The 16,207-nt window shown below is 40.7% G+C and overlaps 1 protein-coding gene across 4 annotated transcripts in view; it reads right to left on the reverse strand.

The window, feature by feature from the left end:
* cadm2b (cell adhesion molecule 2b) overlaps nucleotides 1-16,207 on the reverse strand; it is a 180,172-nt gene that overhangs the window by 59,769 nt on the left and 104,196 nt on the right. The window lies entirely within an intron of this gene.

A 16,207-nucleotide genomic window follows, 5' to 3' on the forward strand; every position in this document is an offset into this window, starting at 1 on the left:
TCTTGTGTTGTTTTACCCACCCACCACCAAACCTGCCTCCTTACAGGTGGATTTTCGGTCTTTAATACTACTCTTTACCCTTGTCGCTCTTCATACTACGCCATCTTACAGCGCTCGATGGTGTTTTAAGCCCCCAACGTCTGCTTCCAGGCAGCGCTGCGACCATTGACTTCAAGGCACCTAACCCTAACCTTAACCTTAACCATAACCATTGCCTAATCGACTTCAAGGCAGCGCTGCAACCGTTGACTTCACGGCACCTAACCCTAACCTTAACCCTAACCATTGCCTAATCCTAGTGCCTTACAGGCAGCGCTGCCTGGAAGGAGATGTTGGGGGCTTAAAACACCGATAAACTCTTACAGCGCCGCGGTGCGTCCAATACAGACGCTAAAGGGTGCCTTTTGTGTTGGTATCTGACGCTGAGAGCCATTGACCAATAGGGTTGGGCATCGTTTGGATTTTTACGATTCTGATTCCAATTCAGATTCTTCCTTTCGATTCCGGTTCTTATCGATTCTCGATTCCAATTATTTGAGGGGTGTAGTTGAAACGGGTCACATGCTTATTTCACAAATAAGAGGAAAGTTTTATTTTGATTCAATGGTGGTTTGCAATTTTACCGGGCTTTTTCAATGCAAAATAAAGCCACACTAGAGCACCACTTACTGTGCTCCATGGCTGCAACACAACAAGCGCCTGGCTGCTACGGAAACCAAAACTTGTGCATATTAAATTTGGAACCCATGATCAGATTTGAAACCAAATCCTCCAAACGATTCCAAACGATTCCAGTAACGAAACGATTCCGATGGAATCGTAATTTTTTAAACGATTCCGATTAGGAATCGGTTCTCGATGCCCAACCCTATTGACCAAGCGTCAGTATTTGACAACTTGGGAATGAGAACGGGTTGCCCAAGCATGTCTTGGCAGTGGGCTTCTTGTGTGCCAAGAAGTGATCATCTGCCAAAAAGGGACTACTGTCTACCCTACATGCAAATGATGAAATGAATCGTACACAAAGACGTTAGATGAACGCCCAGGCTCTTGGGCTCTCCAGCACGGCGGTTGCGCACATTTCTCCGGCAGTTCTGCGCGCTGTAGCGGCTTCCTAAGCAGGCTGAGCCGGGCTCCCTGCTTTCTCTGCCCCGTCCACATCGCTACTTGGATGTGCGACAGGCTAGACAAAGAAAAGGAGACACACTGAATCTCTATAAGCCGAGCTTGATTGAACCGCGCTTATAGTTAGATAAAGTTGTGGGAAAAGAAATACTGGGAACCAAGCAATCAACCCGTTCCAAAGAGGAGCGCTCCAAATGGGCACTGCACTAGTTTAGGCAAATAGTAAGTGCTAAACTTGAGCAGGTTCCATGATACCTCAGTTCATGAATCAACTGTATACCAAGATTTAAGATTATTTATTGGGGCATTTTAGGCCTTTAGGACAGCTTAAGATATGAAAGGGGGAACGACATGCAGCAAAGGGCCGCAGGTCGGAGTGGAACCAGCGGATGCTGCGCCAAGGAGTGAACCTCTACATATGGGCACGCGCTCTACCAGGTGAGCTACCCAGGCGCCTGTATACCAAGTTAATGGTAAAAACATCTTTTTGGGGCGCGAGGGCATATCCACACAGAAGAACCAGAGTTCACAGAACAGTGAAGCTGATAAATGGAATTGTATCATTGTGCTTTGATAAATTGATGACTAAAAAGTTTTTGTATTGAGTATTTGCTTGTATAAGATTACTGTGTCGTGGGTAATAATGTTAAATCTGCTTAATTTTTAGATGAAGAATACTTGATACACTACCATGTAATGTTACATAAAGCTGAAGGAGCATGGGATATAGCAAATAATCATATTCTGTAAGTAAAAAATTTTAAAACAGTGCCTGGGAAGAATTCTACTCAATAACTTTCAACTTCCGTGCAAATTAGACGCTACCCAGGTTAACATGGCAGGTAAACTATTTCCTTTCATCATCACTCGAGAGACAGGCACTTTGGTTGTCTCCAGTGATTACATAAAGGAAGGTGCTTTGCGGTCTTTCAGGTAGAGACACTTTGTTAGGTGTAATGAGGACAGAACATTGTTACCAAAGGCTTCAGACAAGAAGAGATTAACAGTAGATTTGCCGGTAGGATTTTGAAAAGGACTCATTACATAAACTGGAACATCAACACTGAATGCTAATTAGAAGTAGAACTGTGTGCCCAACATAAAACAAAGCACCACACACCACACAAAAGGCCCAGTTCCAGACACGTTACCACCCTCCAACCTAAGATACTACTCCATGTCTGTGGTGGTGAAAACGCTGTTGAGATAGAAGAGTTTAAGCAATGGCTTTCTAATGTGCAAAACCTTTTCAAAGAGGTGCACTGACTTTTTTTGGCTTCTGTTCACAAGAGGCGGCTACAGTAACTTGCTCACCTGGAGCGAAGATTATAGTATTGCCTACTTCTAGCCCAAAAAAAGAAATACCCAAGGATGAAATTCAACATTCATTTGGATTTCCCCATGTCACAAGATGGGAGGAGGAGGATCAAACAGGCAACCACCGCCTTAAAGGTGATGTGTAGGTTTGTGTCTTTGTACACACTAAAAAATAAATCAAGGAAACACTATAGACTTCATGAGAAGCCTCTTGAGGAATGTAAGTGATTTATAGCGGACGTTTGCCCCAGATTTTACACAGCACACATCAGGAAAACAGACAACTGTATGAAGAACTCACTGCTGGTCTTCCTGCACGATTGTGCATGTTAAAGTCTATCCGTGAGGTAGGACGTTATATTAATTTACAGCTCACATCCAATGACATTTTTCTGTAGTTGTGTGGTTGTTATTAGTTGTAGTTTCTCGTCCGTTTTGTTTTTAAAAAGGTTCCGATTTTCATACATTTTTGTGTTTCCATGCACTGATCTGCTGTCATAATGCAATATTTTTAACAATTTAGCAAATTTGCTAAAGGTTTTCATCCAATCTATAGGCCTAAATTACCACGATACACATTCATAGAATAAGTAGTTTTGCATTGCCAGACCCTCCTCCTCTGGCATGGGATGGGAGAAAAACGTGCTCTGGCTTATTGGCATTTCTTTAAAGCAATCACAATCGTCTTGGACAGAGCCACAGTGCCGCTGCAAATTAGCCTCGAGAGGGAACTTATTTTGGTGGAACATGTGTACGTTCAAAAGTTGTGAGTTGTGTAGTGAGTTTAGAATGCCAACACAAAGAAAGAGGAAGGGGACGGACATCCGGCCGAAATGAGGGACATCCGGCAGCACCTGAACAATCAACGTCATCGATATAGACTATAGAATAAGTGGCCTGACATTTTCTTGATTCTGACATTTTTTTCTTATTTTCTACACTTCTTTTCTACGCTTCTGAAATGTTGATTACATTTTACTGGAATTGCAATTTTTTTTAAAAATAATTTCACGTGAGAAATAGTTTGATTGATTGACCGAGCTGTGGGTGAAGCATGACTGGAGGTTTTCCTCGCAAAGCCTTGACCAAATCTATAATGCCTGGGGGTGGGGGGGGGGGGGGGGTCACACAATGTGCGGTTGACTGAAAAGAGCACTTCTCGGCTCCCCGAGAAATCCACTGCCCTTGTAGCATGTACCTGTCTTCCACCTCTGGTCTACAATGCATTGTGTGCTGACACATCCTGTCTTTTATGGGAAACAGCTAACAGGCCGTCGTTCCCTTCCTGCTGGTGCTGCCGGTGACATTGTTCACACTATGCACACCTCATTTGTTTCTGTTGTTGTCAAGGATGATTTTTGGCTCCTTACCATCTTTCTGCTGCTCAAAGTTGCATCTGTATTCAAAATTCTCATCAATGCTGCACTGATGTGTTTTTCCCACTGCTGATATTTGAGAACTGCTAGGCATCCATCATAACGATAATGACATGTTTGTTTGTGAGTGTGTGTGTGTGTGTGTGTGTGTGTGTGTGTGTGTGTGTGTGTATTAACATGTTGGTACATTCAGTATTACATAAGCTGTGGCTTAAAGATTGTCCTGCAATCTGCCTTTTTTCCTCAGTTACCAGCCTCCACAGGGCCACTTTTACACATTACACATCTTTGCATTTCTATTACTGCCAGGCCAAACGTTCAATAAAAGTAGCAATCACGTTGCTCATTACAATGCCCATAGCTGAGGGCGGAATGAAGCCTTGTGGAAAAAAAAAGTACCATTTCTGACTTAAAAATAGGTCGGTGTTAATCTGAAGTCTGCAGAGAGGACAAAATGTGTATCTAAAAAAAATAGGTCATGTCTTGGTGATCCTTGAACAAGCTCTTATCTGATGAAGAAACTGGGAAGACTTGTAAAATGTAACATCTGCCATTCTATTATCGAATGGAAAATTCATTGTTTTTGGTACTCATTAATCTTTCTGTACGCTCCCAAGCCTGCGCCTCTTCCTATTTTCTCCTTACGTGGAAGTTATTAATCTCTGACTCCCTCTAAATTTAATAGTGTTGACAAAGTCAGACACCGTGATAAGATTCTCCTTGCTGGGAACTGGAAATGTTTGCAAGCACATGGCAAGCATATCAATATATAACGCTTTAACATTCCTAAGAGGACATTCTCCGAAAATCAATAGCAGGGCACATAACAACACACTCCAATGTGGTTAACACATTTATCGCATGGTTAAATGCATGAGAGCACGCAATAAATCCAACACTATGTAGAAAAACTGCAAACAACTACCTGTGATTACCTGACCTGAAAATAGTAAGTTACAGCCTTTATTATAATAAAATAAAATAAACTATGCTTTACTTTACAACAAAAAAGAAAGAATGAGCCTAATATATTGTTATGTAAGTAACATTTCAAGGTCTCAGATATCTTCTTAATTGTAATGACTGAATCTTATAAACCAATATCATTAACCCGAAAGACTGCATCGGAGCAGAATCATCTTTTTGATACACAATTGTTTTAAACAAGGCATTTCTGAAGTATGTTGTATCCTAATCAACAACATTATACTACATTAGTGACTCTGAGGCAGATTCAGTTATATCAGCTTGGACAGGAAACATGTGCAGTGCTAATTAACACTCCTGAACATTGTTCATCACTTAAAACCTCCTACATATTTGTGTAGGTACAGGTTGCTTAGTGAACAATTAGTGCTAAATAATAAATAGATGACTCATAACAAAATACAAAGAAGGATACAACAGTGTTTCACTGTAAGTTATGACTGAAAAAGTCTAGTCATTGGTATTGCGATGGTGGATTTCCGTTGTTTTCGTAGCAGCAATGTCCCTGTGTCTACCGTTTTTTTTTTTTTTTCATGCCCACCTCTAACGTTTAGAACAGTATAGTCTTTATTAAACAAGAACTATGCACAGAAAAGAGATGATTAATGTCATATTTAGCTATTAGCAAATTTCCATCTGCAGTCCCGGTGCAGCAGCTACACATAGAACAATCACCAGTCACTAAAAACGTTCATTTACATGCAACACCATTACATAGTCTCTATCACACTACCAATTACACAGACTAATCTACAAGCACACATCAACGTAGAAATACCAGCACATTAATCTAGTACAACTATGAAATTACAGCTTTAGAAATTAGAAATCTGAATCACAGTCAAATGAATGTCGACATGACTGGTTGCTCAATATACATTTATTTGCACCGTGTGACAAAAAATGAAAGTCTGTGCAAGTTTTAAGCTCAGATGCATGTAAGCATATTCCAATGTCTGATGGTCATTCTTGTGGTTCAGGGGCGACCCACAGTTAAGAGCGGATCGACAGGTTCTGCTCATTGGCTCAGAACGGAGCCAATAAAAACATCTTCAATGGTGGAGAAGAAGCATGAAAATGATCTTAAATACCAATCGAACTTCTGAAAACAGAATGAGATTTTCTAAACTTAAGAGGATGTATTCGGACAATATGTTACAATTATGGTGATATAGATGAAAAACGATGAAAATCTTTAAAGGCTTGTTTAAAAAGAATCTCAATTGGTTTCAGCCGGTCTTTCTGGCCTTGGACCAGCAGGATATACAATAATGGAGACATGAAAAAGTCATAGCATGCAAGAATGTTGTTGATGCTTCTATTGTTAGAGTTCAAATTGGAATCCAAAATCATATTAAAGTTTTTTTAAATTTTTTTGTTCATGAACACTAAGTGTACATCATTACATGTACAGGATTGTCATTTTGCTGTAGTTTAATAACATTTTGTTAATTTGCTTACTGGAAAGCAGTGCATCATTACTGATTAGTTATGTCGGCATGAATAATTTACTCCAATAAACCTGGTTTATTAACAATGCTGCTTCTATGCCTCATCATTATGTTTCAAAAATGCAATGGCGTTATGACCGGAGTATGAAAAAATGGCAATGCTGGTTCAGAAAAATAATTCTTGAAATTACATGAGAGCTTGCTTTCAAGATAAAATGATTCTGAAAGAATTACAAAAATAACTAACCAGTCTCAGCAAACATACACAAGTCAAGAACAGTTTAAACATATGCCCAAATTTCACTCAATGACCAACAAATAAACAAAATTTTTATATTGATATGGATGCAAAACATAAAACAACCTGATACAAACAAAAAAAGCACAGGGAACAATAGCTTACAGGTCCCTTCCCTTCTGCTATCTCTGCTATCTATTTGGCAAAGGCACCGTCGCTGCATCCAGGGCTTAGCCGCACCCAGGACGACTGTGATTGGTTCAAAGAAATACAAACAAGCCTGAGCGGGTTTTTTTCTCCCCTCTATCCCAGAAGAGATAAGCGGTGTAGCCAGACCATACTCGCTGACACAGCGCTGTGAAGTAAAGCTCTGGCAATGTGAGACTAAGCTGTACCTAACAAACGTTGAGACAAAATGGAAGAAACCATGTGCGGGATGAACAGGGATCCCACGCGAGATGGATGAGTGTAATATGTGCCGGAACAAAACAATAAAATGGATAATAGCATGTCAATGACAATGAGATAAGAAAGCAATAAGACAAGGAGAAACACAACGAGGCAGAAAGATGGGACTTTGGCCAGTTTGGCCACCAGAGGCTTCCATTTGGAGCAGTCAGTAAGCCTGCTTGTTAGCTGTATTTTGCATTGTGTGAGGTTCAAAGTGCGACAGAATGAAGTCCATTCGTTTATGTGTCAGACTTATTTCTGAAGTGGGGATGCAGGCCTGTAACAAAGCAATAGTAGCTGGTCCCTGTGGTGATTATTTAAGCGACCACTGAGAGGTTTGTCCACACACACACACACACACACACACACACACACACACACACACACACACACACACACACAGTGAGAGCTGGCCTCTGTCCCTCGGCTGGCCATCACAGGGGTCACTGCACTCCCTCTGCCAGTGTCACACAACAAACCCTCCTGGGACAGCGCGGCTGTAAGTAACCCTTTGACAGGGAAGCACTTCATCATATTCAGCTCACACACATACTCACAAGTGGCGTCACGATGCAGTTTAAATAGGTATTCTGGGCATCAGTTGGTGGCTCCTAAAAGGCAGCAGGTGACTGAAATGTTGGGCAAGTTTTGTGTTTAAATCTGATGGTTTATTAAACCGGGTAAAACCAGCCCGATCTGCCAGCGATTTGATTTCTCCCTGCAGCTCAGGCTGGAAACCCGTATGTTTATCTATCCTGCTTCCGTTACAAATCTGCGGGAACCAATCACAAACTGGCTTATCCACCTGCCGCGCTATTGGCGGGTTTAACCGAAGCCCAGCGACCCGTTGATGCCGTTTTCTCTGAAAACGGAGCAGAAACTTGCCCTGGAACAATTCCTACAAAAGAAGGATGCGTTTGCGACCGTTTTTTGTTTTTACTACCGACCGGCTTTCGCTCTGCAAAGTACGTCATCCGGATCGTTGGTCTGATTGGTTGAAGGACTATCCAATTGCGTACTATCATTTCATCATTTGAACTATGCCCGTTGATCACATCCTCTTGTGCAGTAGAAAATACAGAGCAGACTCCCCAGACTAATGGTTTAGGGCTGCACAACAAATATATTTTTTTAATTATCCATTAAGAAAAAAATAATTGATGGATTCAATTATTTTGTATTCACATTTCATAAAAATACTCATCACAATTTCCTCAACATTTTCAAAAAAAGCTTGGTTTGATTTCAACAATCAATTGCTTATCAAAAGTGCTGTTAATGCATTTTCTGTTGATCAATTAATGAAGTAATCATTCCAGCATTATTTTGATGCTTCACTTTGTATACAACCATTAACCAAGATTTCCATCGTTTATAGCGCACCCTAGAATTTTATTTGAGCAAATATGGAGAATCTGTAGTGTCTTATTTAGAGCAATTTTGTTGCAGATCAGTTCATGATACAGACTTATAGGAGAGTAGTAGATTATTGTTTAATAAGAAAATATGCCCTAGTGCAGCTCTGGAAAACCTGCTTTTTATGTTTGTGAGAATTTCTTTAAATATTTTAGCCAATCACAATAGATCAACACAAAGCTGTGAGTGGTAACAGAAGTAGAAACTTTGGACGTGCCATCTACTGAACAAGAGGTGACACAGCTGGTGAAGTGCAACAGCTGTAATATCCTCTCACCTGTGTCCAGAGTTCTGTGAATAATTTAGTGTTTTTTGTGAATAATTGATGAGGTTGAGCTGTAAGAAATGGTCAGTGCCTCCAGCTTTTAACAGCGATAATACGGAATGAATAACCCGATTAATAGAGCCAACTCCTCCACAAACAGCAACACAAGCATGCTCTCCTTTCTCCTGGCAGCATGCAGAAGCTTGCATCTCTGCTGCTGCTGCTCCAATGAAAACACCACAACTTAAACACACTTCTAGGGCACTGTGAAAGGTAGTATCACAGGCACACACGTCCTCACGACAACGCCCACAAACCAATTCCTTCTTCAATTTTCTCATCTTGTCTCTACTGTGTTTCCATCGGAGCACTTCATGTAACGAATGCCTGCGAGTGTCCCTCCGGTTAGACCAACAAACATGGGAAGGCGGGCCAGAGTAATTGAGAAAACCTGTTTTCACACTGCAGTGTCATGTTGAAGCAACTGTGTGATGAATAAGACCTGCTCATCTTTTCATAACACTGGTATGTGTAAAAATAAATGCAGCATACAATGCTTGTACGTAATGGAGGATGTCAGTAAAACCTGAACTGAACTGAAATCCAGACAGAAACGCACAGGTTTATTTTCCTCATTACCTTCAAATCGTTCCCTGGTATCAAAGCCTTTGAAATACCACAATACTTACTGAGATGATAATAAAAAATAAATACAAACGTGATATGTAAAACTACCGTCACGTCTTTTCACGATAAAAACAACTCCAAGTCTATGTTACACAAAATCTACTGCTATTTTGCCAAAGTCTGACAAATGCAAACTTGCAGAATGCACTGTCACATACATTTGGGTACAGTACTGTCAGAAGGTTTTGGATGATATTTTTTTGTTGTATGATAATGAAGCTGAACTTGCATTTTGTCTGTTCATTTCAACAAGTTCATTTTAACCAATTAAAATATAATTTCAGGAGGGATGGAAATATAAAGGTAAGGAGGGATTTCAAAAAGACAAAAACTAAGTAAAAATTCTTATATATATATCCTTGAATATTAGGACCATATTCATTGCCCTACTTTGCCCGTATTGCAACAGTCGTACGTATATGACATGGGTCAGCATGAGCATTTAACCCAAGTTAGACCCATTCATATGAGACAGCTATCACAGGTTCATTTTTTTTTTCTTAATTCATAAGCAAGTGGTATCTTGTATGCAGCCATTAATCCCACTCAGATTGATGCCAAGGTGAAGCTCAAGCCTCTGCCATCACGTGGTGGACTGTGATGCCGATGGCTTCAGGTTTTCGTTTTGTTTTTTTCCAACTTTACCATGGAAGGTAAAAAGGTTGTGCCTGAGGCAAAAACAAAGATTTCATTTAAGATTTCCCATTTCATCAGCTTATTTGACACAAAATTGCCTTTTTTTGACAGAGGCTGTAATAACACGTTTTCAATACGGCCACATGAACAGAGTGATCTCATGAAGTGGCGTATGTATCACACGCCAATTCGTTATCTTGTTATCAAGACGCATACTCGTGGTTTAGTGTGTTTATCAACGCCGTTTGGCCTCCATTGACTTACATTACCTTGCGATTGCGTGTCAATTTACACCAAGTAGCGAGTAGCATGAAAGCCCGAAAATCCACGTAGGGAGGTTGGTCAGGGTGGTGGATGGGTCAAACAACACAGGACTTTCACCCAGGAGGCCGGGGATCGTGTCCCATGTGTCACGTTTCCTAAACCCAACCGTGCCATTCTTCTTTTACTAAACCCAACCGTGCCGTTCTTCTTTTACTAAACCCAACCGTGCCGTTCTTCTTTTACTAAACCCAACCGTGCCGTTCTTCTTTTCCTAAACCCAACCGTGCCGTTCTTCTTTTCCTAAACCCAACCGTGCCGTTCTTATTTTACTAAACCCAACAGTGCCGTTCTTCTTTTACTAAACCCAACCGTGCCGTTCTTCTTTTACTAAACCCAACAGTGCCGTTCTTCTTTTACTAAACCCAACCGTGCCGTTCTTCTTTTCCTAAACCCAACTGTGCCGTTCTTATTTTACTAAACCCAACCGTGCCGTTCTTCTTTTCCTAAACCAAACCGTCCCGTTCTTATTTTACTAAACCCAACCGTGCCGTTCTTCTTTTACTAAACCCAACCGTGCCGTTCTTATTTTACTAAACCCAACCGTGCCGTTCTTCTTTTCCTAAACCCAACCGTGCCGTTCTTATTTTACTAAACCCAACCGTGCCGTTCTTCTTTTCCTAAACCCAACCGTGCCGTTCTTCTTTTCCTAAACCCAACCGTGCCGTTCTTCTTTCCTAAACCCAACCGTGCCGTTGTTGTCCCACGTCCCGTTATTGTTTTCCTAAACCAAACCGTCCCGTTCTTATTTTACTAAACCCAACCGCTGGGTGTAGACATACACGCGGATAGCTCAAAATGTGTACAGATAACACACCACTTGGCTTTAGAAAGTGGCGTGTATGTTTACGCAAAGTCATGATGTCATGTTGACATGAAAGTTTCAGACTTAAAGGTGCAGTAAGCGATGCTTGCCGAAAATTTTTGATATTTGAACTCAACTGCCAAACAAATACAGCCCCCCTCAGAATGTCATGGATTCATGGATGTGCATTCCCATAGCAACCACTTCTGTTAGTGTGTCTGATGACGAAACGAAATACGGCAGAGTCCATATTATCTTACGTTAGGTTGTGGATTAGCAAACTGCTGTAAAGCCAGCCAGTTGGGAGCAGCTATCACAAACAACAGCAAACAGTGAAACAGCAAAGCTAACGTTATTACTCACGTGTCCATAATGAGGAGAGCCCTATAAGAGAAGGTAATTATAATTTAAGACGGTTCTCTATCTTTGAAACTGGTAAAGTGAGGACTAATGTAAAATATAGAATTGTTTCAGTTTTGGGGGTTAAATTATGGAATTAACTTAATGATGAGTTGAAAATGTGTACATCTTTGTTGAGTTTCAAAAAAGCTTTAAAATCTAAATTAATTAACGGTTATGAAGTCATTTGAATAAAATGTAAATTGTAAAATCTAAGTATTGAAACGCCTCACTGATGTTAACAAGGCTCTTCCTCCTTTCCTGATCATACAACTTCTTTTTAAATTTGTATTCTCCTGGCCAGCCGCTGCCTCCCCCCTCTCCCTAATCAACTGCTTGCAAACGCTACCTGGTGCTGATTGGCTGAAATAGTGTTGTTTGGCCCGTGCACACCTTTCCGTTTGTTTTGCATTTACACAGCCAGGGCTGAATTTGACCAAAAATGTATTAGATTAACATTGCTTACTACACCTTTAATTTAAATGTAATATGAAAAGACGCAAGCTTACTTCTGTCTAGCTGTACTGCCTGAACCCTCGGAACAAATCAGGTGTGTAGCCAAAATCTTTTAATAGACGAAAATGTTGAGTTGAACTGTACAGGTATGCTCAACAATGAAACCTCTGTTTGTATGGCAGTCACGATATAAAGATAACACACCACAACCACAGTCCCTGCAGTTCTTCTATCACTCAGCAATACCTGCAAGATGGTTTGTGGTGTACACCCCACACGGGTGCATGACACAACGCCATGAGGACACGCTTCAGTCCAGTTGAGCTGTATTTGATAAAAACTGAAATGTTTCAAAGTGATTTTGGAGAGCTCATATCTACTCCCTGCTCTACTAGAAATAAAATGTCCTTGTGTTACAGACAATTGCTGGATATTATGTGGCTGCACCAGTGCTTTGCAAAAGCCCAGCGCATGCAGATGAAGTTCCCCTACAGGCAATCCAGAACTCAAACCTCCTAAGTCTTTATCTGACAACCCCCAGGATAACAGCACATACACCACTCCTCTCCTCTGGCTTCAGTCTAGCGTGACATGATACTGTCAGACTTCTTATAGAACACAAGGGAAATGCATAATTCCAAACCCCAATTTTACAATCACTGTGGAACAATAATTTTGGGAACATGATTTGTTATGTTCATCAAGTGTAAATGAACAAAACAATATTATTCCAATGATTTCTAAGATGAGAAAAAAAAACAATAATATTCCAATGATTTGTTGTTTGCATTTTTCCCCTCTACACTACAGGTAAGCACCTGAGAAATACCTTTACTAAATCACTAGACACTTGGGATGCAAAGGATTGTGTACGTTACAGTAATGCAGCCTGAATTGGACCCTAAGTTGGCATTATGCAGGGTGTTTCACAGTATTTTCTGGAAGTACAAGACTTTAATGTTGCAGAAATGACACTTCACGAGTATATTTGGGCATATTTAAAAGTGTGTGCTGTGGTTCCACAGGAGACCAGTTATGTTCAAAATGTAACCTAATACTTGGGAAAGCAATCTTAAGAGAGCTGTGATGAACAGCAGGTGGGAGTGAATCATGCAAAAATATATACTGTACTTTGCTGTATTACATCTTCACATATAAAAGACTAACAAAATATATATTTTTTTTTTTACAGTTGACTTGCTGTGAGTGGAAGACCGTTTTGGATATATATCTGCGCAGGTCTTCACATTAATTTAAAACCCTGCATGACGCCTGGCAGTTAGTTTGGGCCCAGTTCCAAGTTTTTGAGATATATTTTGCCCTGCAATGCGTTGTCATGGAAAATGTTTAAAAAGGTACAAGAGAATCTTTGCCCTTGTTTTCAGCCAAGAAGATTTCAAGCTGTGAAATGCTGATAATGCTGTTCACTTGAAGCAAATACATGTCACATCTACTGCATAAAGTGTTTCTAGCCTAGTAAAAAAGGAGTTCTGACGCCATTTATGGAAATCGTGTTGGGTGAAGGTAAATGCATAATTGAATGAACTGTTGGGTCAAGCATTTTCACTCTGATTCGTCACTGGTCTGTCATCTCAGGCCTGCGTTCACGTCTCCTGCCTCGGAGGTAGAAAAGCCGATAGAAATGGAGGATGAAGAAGAGGTGACGTTCTCAAGGTCCTTAGATGCCGGAAAACTGGGAAAGAGCAGGTTGTCATGGGTGACAAACCCTTCCAACTAAATGTAATTCATACAAATGTTCTGTGGCGAAACTGTGGATGGTGCTATGTCATAACGTAACCGCATGTGAGGCGCACTTGCACACACACTCACTTCATCACCCTCCTGGCATATCAATCCCTTATCTTTGAAAACACACTCACAGTGGTGTTCCATGTCCCAGTGATGGAATTCTAAAGAAGGTCAACCTCTGGAGAGTACTTTCGGCCGCAAAGATAATCCACTTTGATTAATCTGTTCACATTCTCGAAGTGTCATCCTTAAAGCCTTTTGAAGACATCGACTTCCACCTTGATATGAAAGAGATGCTTCATAAATCACCTAGGCTCGCAAACACCGTTGTGCTTTATGACACATCAGCCTGAAGTGAAAACTTGTTGAGAATGACAATATGATGCGTTGGAGAGGTTACAATGGGGGCACTTAACACTCTCGGAAGAACAAAATTCCAACTAGGGCTGCACGATAGGAGGAGAATATGTAATTGTGATTATTTTCACTGATATTTCGATTGCGATATTATTCACGATATTGTAGGGAATGATCATTTTTCTATCATTATTCTCATTTTCATTGAAAATATTAATATTAAAATTATTATAGTGTAATTTTTGCCAGGATTTAGTCTGTTAGATACAATGTATAGGCTTAGACGTCTCTGCAGCAACACACTACTTAATTCAGAATTTTTTGACACATATTTTGCCTTTAACAAATGATTTTTCCAGCATGTATCTTTTGCATTTACATTTCTTTTTTAAATCAGTGACCCCTCCCGCCCAATTTTCTGTCACTCTTGGCATGAAGAAGTTTGAGATCAGGGGCGGAGGAAGTGATTTCCATATACTCTATATAATGACGGTGGAACATCAGTGTGGTTGACCTACGCTGCTGGCTCGTTGACTTTTACATGAAGGAGACGCTCATAATCACCACCTCCATGTCACGCACTCTATATGACAGCACAGGTGAGCAGACATGCAAACATGGTGAAAAAGAAGGTTGTATCAATGGAGCAGTTCCCAGGTTAGTTTTCATGTAATTGTTCCCAATGAAACACTGCTTCCTATTGTACCACTTTTAGTTTTGCTAGTAGAGAAGTAGCTAACCTCTTCAAACAGAAAACATTCAAGAACCATGATTGCTGAGTTCTTGCAGAAATGGATTTTGACTGTTAAGGCACATTGTCACCCAGGCTCCATCATACTCAGGGCAACAGAGCTTTTGTTAAAATACTGTGCTTCTGGCTAATGCATATGCAAACTACTGCTTCCAAGTCACTGATGTTAGGGTGCCTATGGCAAGGGTATTGATTATGCTACTCTCTGTGAATCTACGGTGGGTGGTGAAATTCCCAGGTTGCCTTTGTGGAGTCCCTGTCCGAAGGCATTCTTAGTGATGAGGCCTTCATCTGGACAATTAGTCAGCAATTGCTGGGCTTGCTAGCTCGTATGTTGTTTTTTTCCCGCAGCGAAGGGATTTTGAGAACGGCAACACACAGAGAGCAGAATGCGCCAGATGTCAGGCTTTATCCTGGAAATGTACTTCCGTTGATCCAATGATCCATACTATTTAAGGATTACCCTGCTGAGGCCCTACTCTAAACACCAGCTTTCAAGATCCCAATGCATTTTAAAATACTGGCTATGCAGGGCAAGATTGACTCAACTTTGGGGATTTTAGCACCTTAATGGAGTGCTTTGTCTCCATCCTTCAGAGTTGCATTTCTGCACGAAGGACATGTCGTCCATAAATACTACAGGACAGCCTGAGAGCCTCCTGGAAAGGAGGTGGGCAGGTGGTAACCTGTCCAATGCAGGTATGTTCAAAAGTTGTTTTAGTTGTGCAACAGAAAACTCAGATTGGACAGATAGTCTAAAGAGGAAGGTGACGGACATCTGGCCGGGAAAAAAAAACGTAATCCGGCGGAATTTCCGGCGGCACATGAACAATCCCGGAGGTGGAACGTCGTCGATATAGACTAATGGCAAGGAGTCGAGTAAAACTTTGAAAACCCGGTTTAAATCTTCTTTGTACGAAAATCCTTTCATTGTGAGTGGCAGCAGGTAAAGTCACCTGGCCTGTGGCAGTGGTGACAGGCAGGCCAGAGATGGAACAAGCAACATACCTGAGCATCTGTCCACAAGATTTTTCCTGGAGAGGTGACAAAGTATAAGAGTCAATTGCCAATTTTAGCATACATATCATTTTTAGTCTTTATATATCACTTTATTAATTAATTAATTAATTAATTAATTGTTAAAATTTCTAAAAACAAATGTCACAATTCAGATACTCAGTAGCCCTCATGTCATGCCAGGGATACTGTCTCTGTGTCTCTGAAGGAAGAAGTATAAAGTAAGTATTTCTTATAAACCATGTTCCGTCTTGTTGCAAAGATCGTGCTGCTCAATGCCATCACTACAAATTAACCTGGTGAAACTAATAGCTTCATTCATGTCAATGCTTTACAGAATTAGCTTAAGTAATGCAATTAACAGCAACTGTGGCCCCAGTCTAAAATCCATTAGTCATGCTTAC

This window comes from Perca fluviatilis, chromosome 2 (assembly GCF_010015445.1).
Source record: "Perca fluviatilis chromosome 2, GENO_Pfluv_1.0, whole genome shotgun sequence".
Taxonomy (NCBI): Eukaryota; Metazoa; Chordata; class Actinopteri; order Perciformes; family Percidae; genus Perca; species Perca fluviatilis.